Source organism: Erpetoichthys calabaricus, chromosome 3, assembly GCF_900747795.2.
Source record: "Erpetoichthys calabaricus chromosome 3, fErpCal1.3, whole genome shotgun sequence".
Lineage (NCBI taxonomy): Eukaryota > Metazoa > Chordata > Cladistia > Polypteriformes > Polypteridae > Erpetoichthys > Erpetoichthys calabaricus.
The window spans coordinates 34,609,324-34,624,836 of NC_041396.2; the positions used below are offsets into that span (position 1 = coordinate 34,609,324).

Below are 15,513 nucleotides of genomic sequence, written 5' to 3' on the forward strand. Positions count from 1 at the left end.
TAACTAAGACTACATCAAATAAATTTTAAAAAAAAAAGTAATTAAAATACTATCAACAAAATGACAAAGAGCAACAGAAACAGAAGAAAACAAATGCATTAATTATATAAAAACACACAAACAAAAATGGCAGGAATCGTATCCATAAATGCACCCCCTGACCAATACATACAGTAAACAAATAACATGTAAGGAAAAATACTATTTCTGTCACTTCTTAAATTAAACTACCCTTTTTTCTTTTTTTACAGTGTCCCCAAAACGTGCTATCCTACAAAAGACTGCTGTCAGCTCACCCAATCTAATCCCTGTTTACTGTCCCATCAGCTTCTGTCCTACAGCGTGTCAGCCTATGAAGTCTTTGTGTTGGCAACCTTCAAATTGAAAAAGGTTTTGACCTTTAAGTAAGGCAATCTCCTGTCTGTCAGTGGAGAGACTACGACTGTATTCTCCACCAAAAACATTGTCCTCAAGTTTCATTTGCTCTCTTGCCCTTTTGTGTGCTTTTTTAAATGTAAATTAGCGTCCATTTACCATGGCAACCTCCTGGAAATTACTGCAACAGAACATACCCCACAAAGGTCCTCCTTATGACCATGTACCCAATGTACCTGTATTTTTCCTTTACTTTATTATAGGTGCTTGGTTGGTGACAGGGTTCACAATGAGGGTGACACAGAGAGACAAAAGACAAACCAGAAAATACATTATGTGTCAGTGCTACAGTGTTAGTATAATATTACTTTACTTGGGTTTAGAAGTAATCTGCATTGAGGTATGCTGTGCTTCCTCCTACATTGTAACCGATTTCAAATGGTGCTAGAAACTAATAGTGACTCTGAACACCAAAAGAAATCAGTCAACCTTGGTAAGAGGGTTGTCCAACATTAGGTCTGTTAGTACTTGTTTACTGAATTGTGATCCTGGGGTTGGATATTAAATCTATCTGCATATATATGCTCTACTAAGATAATGGGGTATGTGTGTGTGTATATATACTGTATATATGAGCCTGACATTTTAGATGTGGTGTTCTTTTAGAGAGATTTATTAAAAAAGAGCATTCATTAATGGCATTCATTGAAAGATGAAAGAGCATTCATTAATCATTGCACTGACTGTAGCTGAAGAATTTATTGTCTTCTTGTTATTGCTAAAGTCCAATAGTGATCCTATGCCAGCGAGATGATTTCTCTCTCACTCCAAGAACACTGATTTCAAATGGTGCTAGATACATTTCATGAAGTAACTCTAAGCCACCATCTGAAACCAGCTTCCTGAAGGAGAATGAGCACTTGGAATCTTCTGTCTTTTGCATTCCAGGAGTCGTTTAGTGAATGACTGAATGTCAGTGAAGGAGTTTCACAGCTGGTCCCTTCCTAAAACACAAAATTAATAATCAGCTCTGGAATGAGGCAGATGTAATAAATAGCTTTAATAACCACATTAATGCAATTTTGTGGAAAACAAAGCTGCAAAAACAAAACACTTGAATTAGTCATCAGAAAATTTTTGTGATAACCGTAGTTATTGATTAACAAAATGGACTTATCCTGAGATATGAAAACAGAATGAAATGCCCAGAATCCAAAAAATAGACACAAATCTCTAAATCGGAACAATTCACAAGCCAGTAATTGACTTCGGCAGATGGTTTTCATTGTAACTTTATGTTTAATCAGAGACAAGATCATAATCAGGGCTGGTGCTTCAAATATGGCCACCTGAGGCAAGGTGCGATATTAATGGATACCCACTTTGCATATATCCAACCTAGGCATGAGACATTACAATTTATATACATAAAATATGTATACAATTAATATACATACCATAGAGTAATCGTACACTGCATAGGAATATCTGACAAAAAAATAATAAATTAATTCGTTAAAAATATTACTTTTGGAAAAAATGTAAAACAATGAGAAAAACTAGCTCTAAAACAATAAAATGGAAAATAGGCATAAAAAAACAATACAAATGTTTATTATGAAACTGAGCGTGAAACTAATCTTGGCAGTATTGCTACTCCTGCTTGCTTCTCTATTTACCTTGGCAGTTTGAAACTCCTTGCGCATCCTCCTCATGTCCAGGTACTAAAGTTTAAAAAAATGTGCAGAGGGATTTCAAAATGATGCAGTTTTGGTAAATGTGCCCCATGATGGACTGACCTCCCATCTTAATTTTATTTCTGCTATGTGCCTGACAATTCAATGATGGGCTACAGCTCCTTGTGAGTTCACAATGTAAAGCATGGGTCCTGCAAGCTAAAAGGCAGCTGCCCTTTTTAACTAAACGCATTGTGCAAATGTAAGAGACTTTTAATAGACATTGCACATGTGACTGTTAACATTAAAAAATTTTTTTACAAAATGACATAAGCAGTGTACTGTATATACAAGGCGATATGTAAATATGAGGAGAGTGCCGGTATCTCATACTGACCTGTAGCTTCTAAATGAATGTCATTTTGAATCTTGGACACATGCACTGTAAGTATCATTGATGTTTCTGTACAGTGTGCTGAGCTGGTGCGAACTACATTATGAGAAAATTGAAACTTTTAAAATGAAAATATTGCTCAGTTTTTACAGGTGATATACACAAGAAACAGTCACTAGATGTGTATGTTTCTTAGGGGTCACACTTTTTTTTACATTAATAAAATGAATACATAAAAAAGAAAGGTACAGTATATTAAAATTACCAAAATGCCACCCGAAGTAATCACATTATCACCTCTCCTAACCTGTCGGCCCTGCTTATTATTGTGTATGTATTCGGGTGAAGTGGATGCCCTGTCCTGGGTTTGTTTCTGCCTTGCACCCCGTGCTAGTTGAGATTGGCTCCAGCATACCCCAGAGAACAAAGTGGGTTAGAGAATGACCGACTGAGTGACTCCAGTGTTAGTCTAACGTCTTAGGAACATATTTCTATGCTTGATTTATGAATTTAGAACTAATCAACGCTGTGCAATCAGGGAAAACTGATATGAGCAATTGTTCACGTGGTTGAATTTACATAAGAAAGTTTTTTTAATAGGGCGGCACGGTGGCGCAGTGGGTAGCACTGCTGCCTCGCAGTTGGGAGACCTGGGGACCCGGGTTCACTTCCCGGGTCCTCCCTGCGTGGAGTTTGCATGTTCTCCCCGTGTCTGCGTGGGTTTCCTCCGGGCACTCCGGTTTCCTCCCACAGTCCAAAGACATACAGGTTAGGTGGATTGGCGATTCTAAATTGGCCCTAGTGTGTGCTTGGTGTGTGGGTGTGTTTGTGTGTGTCCTGCGGTGGGTTGGCACCCTGCCCAGGATTGGTTCCCTGCCTTGTGCCCTGTGTTGGCTGGGATTGGCTCCAGCAGACCCCCGTGGCCCTGTGTTCGGATTCAGCGGGTTGGAAAATGGATGGATGGATGAAGTTTTTTTAATATTAGTTATTCTTTAAACTGAATGCCCTTGCATCGAATAGACTCGGATCAGACTGACAGTACATTTGCTACTCCTTTGCAGACTCATGATATACTCTTACCATATAGTGTTACTGGAATTATACCGGCTTATTGTAAAATTGTTTAGACATATTAGACACAGAGTATACTGTATACATCAAAGCAGTTAAATACAGTTTCATGACTTTGAGTTTGTAGATAAACTCAGGTTTATTAAATTTCATGGAAAAACAAATCTCAAATAGTGAACTCAAAAATTAGGAAGCAAAAAGTCTAATTTTAATTAAGTATTTATTAAGTTGAATAAATCAGTTAGTTGTTCCCTAAGAGACAAACTTAGATGTTTTATTTATTTTTGACTTGTCAAATATGTTAAGAGTATAGATATCACGGGATTCATTTATTTACCTAAAGTCACTGGGCCCCTTCAAGGAAGATTAGAACTGGTCTTCGAGGGTATGAACAAACAGTTCTGCTCCATTGTATTTTTTTTTGTTTGAGCCCTGTTCAGTGTTTTGTACAGTACATCATTCATCTATCTGTTTTGTGAACCTTCCTTTTCCATTGTATAATTACAGGGGCATGGAACCTATATTCATAGCATCAACTTTGGATACAACCTTGAATTGAAAGCCAGTCTGTTACAGTGCATTGCACTGAGACAGTTTAGAGTTACCAGTTAATGTCACATGCTTGTCTTTAGGATGTGAGAGGAAATTGGAGCACCCTGAGAAACCCACATATACATGGACAGAATGTTATAACTGCTAGACATTGACCAACCTGAGAGCTGAATCTATGTTCCTGGAACTACTGTATGAGTCAGCAGTATTAATCATTGTACCACTTGATTGCCCTTTATAAACATAAATAACATGCAAGTTTATACAGTTATACAGATGATTCACTGGTAATTCTTCTGCAAACTGGATAATAAAGAACATGTGTAAAAGATGTATATTCCACACTCATTAAAGTAAAAACATATTGATTGTTTCTGAACATTCTGATATTTTGCATGTTTTTTTTATTCTTTGTATTTGTTAAACTGCAGGTCACTGTTTTGTTGTTGGTTGTAAGGGTTGGCTGCATCTCCTTGCCAAACTAGAACAAGCAGTCATTTTCACAGTGCTAAGCCATCCAAATACCAACATGGTTTATCTCGGCAAACCGCACACTGCTGCAGGCCTCACACTGCCTGATGCCAATCCTTTTATAATCAAGCCAAGAGTTGCATTTCCTGACATGGTATTTGGACATGTGAGTATAGTGTCAGAGATGTTTCTTTTAATAGCTCCTTGCAGGCAGCATAATGCTCCATCTTTGTAGTTTACCAAGATACATGACAGGATTGAGATTGTTACCTGTAAATTTTGTTACTTATACTTGTGGTTTGGATGGAGATGTACTAATAACATATTTCATAGCTTACTTTGTTTGATTGACGACCCCCACTCCTGGGTGTTGAACCATCTCATACCATGTGTTAGCATCACATGGTGCCAGAAGTCAACAAGTATATTGCCAGCTTCTGTTAATCACGCTGTCAAATATAACATAGTGTCTATTCTCACTTTTAGCTTGCAACATGGCATCTCTACACACACCAGGACAGTCTGTGATTGCTTTTTAACAAATGATCACATAAACAAATGTATTGACTATATAATCAGCATGGACCATAGTACACCCTACACATTATAACCACAGTGGAGTTTTTCTTCACACAGTATACTATACAGCACAACATAACTGTGTACATTGTCTAGATATGTATCATGACAAGTGTACTAGGAATATCAAGTCTTTCTTTCAAGTCATTCTTTCTAATCCTATGCTTAAACTTTGTTTATTTGCACTAACTCCCATTTGCCACTTATCTGTCCCATATTATTGTATTTTTTCACACACTTTGAGCTGTGAATTTGGTGACTTTGCAGTAGATTCAAGACAGGATGAAAACACTGCAGCATATGACATTGCTGAGCACGATCCATACTTGCTGATGTGATGCTTGTTAACCTAATGCTTCCATTTTTAAAATATTGATGGAAAGTCAGAATATTTGGAGAAAAAAAAAACACACACACAGACAGGATAAAAATTTCAGACTCAACACACAAATGCCCTAATGCTGGCACTCGAACACAAAATTCTACAGCTATGAGGCAACAGGCGAACCACTATGTCAGTATGCCGGCCTAAATATGTATAGCCAAAAGGTAGATGTTACGGTTTTAACTGTTTAACTGGGAGGCAGTGTGTGCTTGCTGCTGAGAAGTTGGAATGGGAAGCATAAACTTGCAAGCATAAACTTCCTAATTTACATTTGAAAAATATTTTTGTTTTAAAAATGAATTCAAATGCACTGGCCTGTTTAATCTGTTATGTCTTTTTATATTTACACTCAGCTTTTCATTGTCAACATCATCACCAAAGTTACTGACTTAATGTTGGTGAGTCCTTTGCTTGAACACCAAGCTCTCTTCCTGTCTCTTTTTGGGACACAACATGACAAACAGCAATGCTACAGTCATTTGGCTGCATCTTTCAGTGTTGATGTCTTGATTTGCTGCTTGTTAGGTTTCATTTTGATTCCATTCTCACCGTAAAAACCTTTGAAGACTGAATGTCACCAAGCCTAGAGGAGGTATTATACTAAAGAAAAAAGTTGATTGTCTTTTGCACTAATCAATATTTTAATGGATATATTTGCAATCTCCAGTTTCTGTAGGCCTTTGTTACATTACTGTTTTAATCACACAGGTTGCAGTTGTTTTTCAAGTGCTAACATGCTATGAAGACATTTATGATCCTTCCATCTTGTTGCCAAGTGTAAATTCCAAGCACTCTGACAGTAGGTTTATGGTCACTATACTGACAGGATCAAGGTGAATAAAATGTTCTTTTGTCTAAATTTGTAACTTGCACTCACTACCTTTTTTCATTTTAAGGAGCTCACCCCTTGCTATGAAATGAAACAGTTGTACTATGTGTTAGTAATTTTCATGTCGTAATGGGTAATCAAGTTTTATGTGAACTTGATTCATGTAATGCTTCTGTAGTTGATGTTAATGTTCCCTGCTGCTGGGTAAATGAGGTCTTGTATAGTGAGTGGATAAATGAGAGCCCAGAGGTGCAAAATTTGTCAGGTTGTCTCTGCAGAGGAATTTGTTGTTGGTGCTCACCCTTCCCATGCTGATTTGTGGTGGGCTTTGTGCATTGAACATAACGTCCATTTTCACTTCGCTTTGTGCACAACTGCCACTTGTACAGGTCATGTGTTCAACACTTTACAGCACATTTTGTAACTTTGTTACAACGTGTATAGTGAATGTTATTTTTAATCAAGTTATTCATGTTGCCTGGAGGTTTCATCAAAGGCCACTGGCCTTGTCCTTGTACAAGCTATTCACTGCTTTATCATTTGAAAAACATCATGCTGTACAAGTATGCCCTAAAGAGAATTAGCTCATTCATTGTCATGCACACTGGAGTCTTTTCGTTGTACACGGCGTGTTTTACAGGAAGACCTCAGTTTTAAACATTAAAACACCAGCTTAAAAACAAAAGCACTCCTTTGCAGTAAGTCACGATGACACACATTCATGGTAAATTTCAAGTGGTGGATTCTTTTTGAACAAAGGTAGAATATGCCAGAAAACAACTATCAGAATTAGAATACACAATTCAAGAATTAGTATCTAAGTGAGTGTTCGACTACAATAAAAATTTAAAGTCATAGTTCCCCTCCAGGGGTAAATGATGCTAGTACAGCTGAATAGGATTCAGCAAATGTTTTACATTTGTTTCTCAAATACTATACTTTGTCATGATTTATCGTGAAACTGCATGGGACTAATTGATCACAGTAGTCATGAGAAGTGGCGTCTCATACAGGAGAAGATGCGAGTCTATAACAGTGTAATCAGTTGTGACAAATTTGTGTTACAAATTAGCCTTGATAGGGAAATGTCGGACAATAACGGGATGATATGAAGATTTATGCCCACCTACATTATTTTCTATATAAATAGAATTATTAATCCCAAGGGGAAATTCACATACTCCAGCAGCAGCATACTGATAAAAAAACCAATATTAAATTAAAGAGTGATAAAAATGCAGGTATAACAGATAGTAACTTTGTATAATGTTAACGTTTACTCCCCCCAGGTGGAATTGAAGAGTCGCTTAGTGTGGGGGAGGAACGATCTCCTCAGTCTGTCAGTGGAGCAGGACAGTGACAGCAGTCTGTCACTGAAGCTGCTCCTCTGTCTGGAGATGATACTGTTCAGTGGATTCTCCATGATTGACAGGAACCTGCTCAGCGCCTGTCACTCTGCCACGGATGTCAAACTGTCCAGCTCCGTGCCTACAATACAGCCTGCTTTCCTTACCAGTTTGTCCAGGCGTGAGGCGTCCTTCTTCTTTATGCTGCCTCCCCAGCACACCACTGCGTAGAAGAGGGCACTCACCACAACCGTCTGATAGAACATCTGCAGTATCTTATTGCAGATGTTGAAGGACGCCAGCCTTCTAAGGAAGTATAATCGGCTCTGTCCTCTCTTGCACAGAGCATCAGTATTGTCCTTAACATCTAAAATGTTGGCTGCAATAAACAAAAGAAATTATATTGAGGATAATGGTTTTGCCCGTTTATTAGATTGCTTGAAAAATTAATCTGTGTCATGATGAGAAAAGATTTGAGGTGGTCTACGGTGGCACAGTGGTTACAACTTCTTTCTTGCAGCTACAGGGACCTATATTTGATTTATGGGCACTCTATGTAAGTAGTTTGCATATACTCCATATATTTTCTTGGGTTATTATTCCACATTTCTCTAATTTCTCAAAGAAGTGAACATTAGGCTTACTGGTGATTTTACATTAATGCCACTCTGAGTCTATGGACTGACATGAATTCCAGTCTTATTTATGGTATGGGTAACATTTTGTTCCTGATGCTGCAAGAATTGACACCCCCAGTGACCCTTATTGGATAAAGGTAGGCTAAGATAATTTCCAATTATTAATTCTTGCATATTTATAAACTTTTGGAAAACATAGTATATAATGAAATTACTAACAACCTGATTAGAAATTATCAATCAACCCTAGAAAATCTGTATTAGTACATGGCACTGGTTGTAGACCCAGAGGGGTTTGGGTGGGGGTTTTGGTGCTGACAAATAATCTTAGCAAATAATGCAAAAAAAAAAAAAATCTTTTTACCTCAAAAAAGGAATACATACACAGTTTAAATTGAATTACAAATAAAAACTTGGCCACAAAAAACCATACATTCAAATTTAAAATTAAATTACATTCAGTATTTCAGTAAAAATTGGAGGTAAGAATACTTATTTAATTTTCTTTATAAGTTGAAAGAAGGGGATTTATTACTGAAAGGCAGTGTCAGATTTACATCTTGAAACAACTTACAAGTTTTACACTGAAGGCACACTGCATTTATGGAGTTGCTTAAATTGAATCCTTCATCAGTCGCTGGAGCTATCACCACTGCGTCTTGTGTATAGTGCAATGTGAAAGTAATTTTGATGGCCATTTGATGTAACAAACTCAGAAATATGAATAGAAACATTTTACAAAAATAAACAAAACACAGTTGACAACTCGGCATTCAATATGTCCCCTTTGAATTTCACAACAATTTAATAATCCACAGTGGATGAGTCTATGGGTTACTGGGCGGTTGCCCAGTAATTATTATTGTAGGGATAACACTGCCTTATTTATAAAGCAAACAGAGCCCTCTCATAGTAGGAGCAGAACACTCGTTTCAGTTGCTCAGGTGGATTCTTGTGGAAGAGCTTTTTACGTTTTTAGCTTTTGCATCTTTGTTATAACTGGCTGTGGCCACTTTCCCATCAATTGTTAATATTTTATGTTAACTAGATAGCAATAACTGGAAGGTGGGAAAATGACTGCTTATGTTTTACTACTCTTTTGGCATATTGCATCTTTCATGTCCCTGTACTCTCTTCACGTCTATGATAGAAAAGTTTAAGATAACTTAAAATTAGGAAACATATATTATTGTCTATAAACTTTTCTCTGTAGTGGCTGGTGCACCTGAAAATAGCCCATAACTCTGTAATAAATTATTAATTCGCAGTTATAGGAGTTACTGATAGTCCACTTCAACACAATGCAAATGTATATAAAACAGGTTTATCTGTTAAGGTCTCTTGAGTAGCTGCCTAACACATTCATCTGTCACAAGGCCTGTTTCTCTATACTTTTTGCGACTGTGTTTACTTAGCCCACATGAGAGCCATCTTTGTATTTCATAGCTTTCAGTAAGTACACTATATGCTTTATGCTTATAGTGTCTTGACGTGGCCTGCAACCACATTTATTAGTGAGTGATGTAGCCTTCTTTTAGAGTTTATCAGTAAATTATGAATGTTCATTTTGTGTAGAAACATAAAAATTTGGAACACCAGCATTAAAATGTAGACTGCTGTTCTAAATTCTTCTTTGGTTTTGCCCTCTTGTGTGTGTGTATATATATACACTGGTCATAAAATTAGAATATCATGACAAAGTTGATTTATTTCAGTAATTCCATTCAAAAAGTGAAACTTGTATATTAGATTCATTCATTACACACAGACTGATGTATTTCAAATGTTTATTTCTTTTAATGTTGATGATTATAACTGACAACTAATGAAAGTCCCAAATTCAGTATCTCGGAAAATTAGAATATTGTGAAAAGGTTCAATATTGAAGACACCTGGTGCCACACTCTAATCAGCTAATTAACTCAAAACACCTGCAAAAGCCTTTAAATGGTCTCTCAGTCTAGTTCTGTAGGCTACACAATCATGGGGAAGACTGCTGACTTGACAGTTGTCCAAAAGACGACCATTGACACCTTGTACAGGGAGGGCAAGACACAAAAGGTAAAGAGGCTGGCTGTTTACAGAGCTCTGTGTCCAAGCACATTAATAGAGAGGCGAAGGGAAGGACAAGATGTGGTAGAAAAAAGTGTACAAGCAATAGGGATAACTGCACCCTGGAGAAGATTGTGAAACAAAACCCTTCAAAAATGTGGGGGAGATTCACAAAGAGTGGACTGCAGCTGAAGTCAGTGCTTCAAGAACCACCACGCACAGACGTATGCAAGACATGGGTTTCAGCTGTCGCATTCCTTGTGTCAAGCCACTCTTAAACAAGAGACAGCGTCAGAAGCGTCTCGCCTGGGCTAAAGACAAAAAGGACTGGACTGCTGCTGAGTGGTCCAAAGTTATGTTCTCTGATGAAAGTAAATTTTGCATTTCCTTTGGAAATCAAGGTCCCAGAGTCTGGAGAAAGAGAGGAGAGGCACAGAATCGTGAGGTCCAGCGTAAAGTTTCCACAGTCAGTGATGGTTTGGGGTGCCATTTCATCTGCTGGTGTTGGTCCATTGTGTTTTCTGAGGTCCAAGGTCAACGCAGCCATCTACCAGGAAGTTTTAGAGCACTTCATGCTTCCTGCAGCTGACGAACTTTATGGAGATGCAGATTTCATTTTCCAACAGGACCTGGCACCTGCACACAGTGCCAAAGCTACCAGTACCTGGTTTAACACTACAATTACCAGAGCCTACGAAAAAACTCGTATATCCGGCCCACCTTAAATCGCTTCTTAAAACCTTTCTCACCTCTCCGCCAGTGTCTTTTGTCATCTAAATGTACTGATAAAGACAAGCTGCCAGCAGCCGGCTATTCCATCCCCCCAACGACTTAGAACGTAAACAGGCTTTTCCCAGCTCATGCCTTGATTGATTACCTGGGAGTGACGTGGAGTTTTAGAGTAGAAATAATAAGATTGTTATTTGAAACACACGCATTTCATATGTGTTGCATTTCTACAGTAATCTGTGTAAACACATTGTTAAAACAGAAACGTGTTATATATTCTAGTAGCAATTGACAAAATGTAGGCATAAACTATATAATGTATGAAGCCTGAAGTCCAAATATCAAAGAAACACTTTCACAAAAGGTACAAAAAAAGCCACCGCCAAAAAAACCCGCCTTAGTGTGAGACATTGATATAACTTAACTATCACTGCTTCCGTGGCGTAACAGTATCAGTCGCTGACTGGGAATCAGAAGGTCATGAGTTCGATCCTGCACAACTCCCATTTGAGAAGTGTTCTTATTTTCACTATTTTAAAATAAAAAGATACATTTGATTTCAGTCTGTAACAGCTGGTGTAATTTATGATATTTGTAAAGGTTAGCTTTACTTTTTTAAAATTCACTTTTCATTGTCTCAGTCGCGTTCAGGATCCATCCCTACCGCCCCCCACCTGACACTGCTGTTTTTACATAAAGACGCGCTATAGTTCTGCAGTGTATCACGATACATACGACCGCGTGTTTTTTTCCCCCAATATTGCCAGTCCCCCACATGTTGCTGTATGCTGTTTCTTTTGTACTCCAGGACATGCAGAGGAAAGCATAGTAAAGAGCAGTAACTTCAGCGTTATATGCAATCATCAGACACTCCCCATCTGATGCTGTTTTCACATAAAGACGCGCTAAAGCCCTGCAGTGTACTTGTGACTGCATTGTTGTACCAATGCTTGCGAACTGAAGTGTCTGCATGCACTTTTCGTGGCATTATACGTGTATTTTTTGAGCATGCCCATGTAGCTCAAACACAGGAACATATGTTGATGTAAAAGTATAACAAAACAAGTGCACTTTTATTCAAGACTATAACCGAAGAAAAAAGAAAGCAAGTTACAGTAGGCGGTTGATATGACAGCTTGCATGGTGGAATGCTAAGAACTGCTGATTTCCATTCTGTGCTATATAACTTAACATTTGAATCTGATGATTGCATATAGCGCCGTCTTGTTTAGTGTGCGCAAGAACATGCAGGTGGCCAGTTGCTGAGTGCTACAACACACATTTTAAAAAAAGAAAGAGACAAATATATGTGACGTTTTGAAGAAATCATTTTATGACGCGAATAGTACCAATCAGAAAACATCGTCGAAGTAATGCAATATTATTTGAAAACGAACAGCGTCAGGTTGGGTGTGAAGTTATACTGGCGCTGTTTGAGTCAGATCAGAAGCTGAATAAGCTGAAAAAGCTCCTGTTCTGACTCTAAGTAAAAAAGTGTTTCTTTGATATTTGGACTTCAGGCTTCATACATTATATAGTTTATGCCTACATTTTGTCAATTGCTACTGGAATATATAACACGTTTCTGTTTTAACAATGTGTTTACACAGATTACTGTAGAAATGCAACACATATGAAATGCGTGTGTTTCAAATAACAATCTTATTATTTCTACTCTAAAACTCCACTTCACTCCCAGGTAATCAATCAAGGCAAGAGCTGGGAAAAGCCTGTTTACGTTCTAAGTCGTTGGGGGGATGGAATAGCCGGCTGCTGGCAGCTTGTCTTTATCAGTACATTTAGATGACAAAAGACGCTGGCGGAGAGGTGAGAAAGGTTTTAAGAAGCGATTTAAGGTGGGCCGGATATACGAGTTTTTTCGTAGGCTCTGGTAATTCTAGTGTTAAGGACCATGGTATCCCTGTTCTTGATTGGCCAGCAAACTCGCCTGACCTTAACCCCATAGAAAATCTATGGGGTATTGTGAAGAGGAAGATGCAATACGCCAGACCCAACAATTCAGAAGAGCTGAAGGCCACTATCAGAGCAACATGGGCTGTCATAACACCTGAGCAGTGCCACAGACTGATCGACTCCATGCCACGCCGCATTGCTGCAGTAATCCAGGCCAAAGGAGCCCCAACTAAATATTGAGTGCTGTACATGCTCATACTTTTCATGTTCATACCTTGCAGTTGGCCAACATTTCTAAAAATCCTTTTTTTGCATTGGTCTTAATTGATATTCTAATTTTCCGAGATACTGAATTTGGGACTTTCATTAGTTGTCAGTTATAATCATCAACATTAAAAGAAATAAACACTTGAAATACATCAGTCTGTGTGTAATGAATGAATCTAATATACAAGTTTCACTTTTTGAATGGAATTACTGAAATAAATCAACTTTGTCATGATATTCTAATTTTATGACCAGCACCTATATATGTCGAGAATAAAGTTGAAGACAGAAGTCAGTTTAAGAAGCATTTACTGAGTAACATGGGTCAGGGAACACTTAACACAAATTTAATGTGCTACATTACTTAGGGTTTGAGAAAATCCAGTAAATTAAACATTGATTTTAAAATGACGTTTACGACATTCTACTTTAATGACAAAATAAACTACGAACGAGAATAAAGTCAACATGTTGACTTTATTCTCGACATGCTTTTTTTTTTTTCTTCGCTGTGTCCGTATTTATTTTTTTCTTCTCCATGGCCCTAATACGCTTCCGTACTCAGGTAGGTTTAGGGTAGGGGATATTAGACAAAAAGTCCATATCGAACGCATTGGTACACACATCCCACACATTAAATTTTAATTTTTAAGGGTACGCCCATCCTATTAATTAAATTTCCATTGTTTTGTTTAATCCTTTTAATTAATTGATACTAGTAATTATTCTTTAGTTTTTTTCTCATTCTGTGATCATCTGTTTTCAAAAACTATCTTCAGCTGACTTAAGTATTTTCCCCTGCTGCATATAGAAGTCTTGCTTATCAAACAAAACTTCTGTGCCCCAGCTTATACTTGTGCTCCTTCTTGCAGTGAACATTCTGACATAGATAGAAGGTCAATGGACTTTTAGATTAAGCAGAATCTGAAGTGTAATGTTTACATATACAGTATGTGTAAAATTTATAGTTGATATGACAGACAAGTTGTTTATGGGGTGAAGTTTAAATATGCCTATCTATTAATAGTATTTTAGAACATTAGAACAATTGTGTCCAACAAATCCATCCTGTTAAATTAGACTCTCCAAAATAACAATTAAGATCTGATTGTCCCAATGGCTCTCCTCTCCACCACAATACTAGAAGATTTACATTATCTGTCTATGGTTATTTGGGAGAAAAATTACTTTTTAACATTTGTGCCAAATCTGCCCTTAATAGCTACCAATCAGGTCATGTGTCCTGTTGAAGAATTTTAAGTAACCACTGGCATCCACCGTACCAATTCCTTTGATAATTTAAACACTTTAATCACTGTCAACTGTTAATTTCCATTTGCTTAAACTGAAAAGTTTCAACTCCTTCAATTTTTCTCATATCTCTTACTTCTTAGTCTTGGACTCAACCTAGTCACTGGACTTGCTGTAGCATCACTACGTCTTTTATGTGATATGGGGACCAAAACTGAACACATTACTCTTGGTGAGGATTTGCTTGTGCATTAAATATATATATATATATATATACAGTATATAGCATATGCATAACCTCCTTTGACTTGTACTCCACACATCATGATATATAACCTAACATTTTATTATCCTTCCTGCTCACTTCTCTACACTGTCTTGGTGTACAGAATGATAAGTCCACTATGACTCCTAGGTCTTTTTCATAAGGAGTAATTTCAAGTTTCAGATCTCCTTTTCTGTATTCAAATCTAACATTTCTTCTTCCTACTGTATATGTAACACTTTACAATTACTTACATTAAATTTAATCTGCCAAAAATTTGCCCAAGCCTGTATGTTGTCAATCTGTAATAATTTAGCAGATTTTACATCATCTTCCCTTCCACCTAGTTTCATGGCATGTGCAAACTTAACGAGGTAATTGATTATATTCTTTTCCATATTGTTTACATATATTAAAAACAGTAGCTGCCCCAGCACTACCCATAAAAGACTTTGCTTTCAATACTACCTAATTCGAAAAAAGTTCCCCTCACCATAGCCTTTTGCTTCCTGTCTTTGAGTCAATTCTATACCCACCTGCAAACTGTGTCTTGAATTCCCTGTTGTTTTAGTTTGACCACTAACATTTCATGTGGCACCTTATCAGAAGACTTCTGAAAATCAAGATAAATAATATCTTATGCACCCTCTTACATAGAGTTCCAGCACATTATTGAAACCTTCTGCATCTGAACTCATACTGTTTCAAGTTCAGGTTGA

General features: G+C 37.4%; 1 long non-coding RNA gene across 1 annotated transcript in view; it reads right to left on the minus strand.

Moving 5' to 3' along the window:
- Positions 1–616: 616 nt before the first annotated feature.
- Positions 617–15,513, minus strand: part of LOC127527158 (uncharacterized) — a 108,471-nt gene continuing 93,574 nt past the window's right edge. The window contains exon 3 of the long non-coding RNA XR_007934456.1: positions 617–1,379. This is a non-coding gene — a long non-coding RNA (uncharacterized LOC127527158). The remainder of the gene's footprint in view (positions 1,380–15,513) is intronic.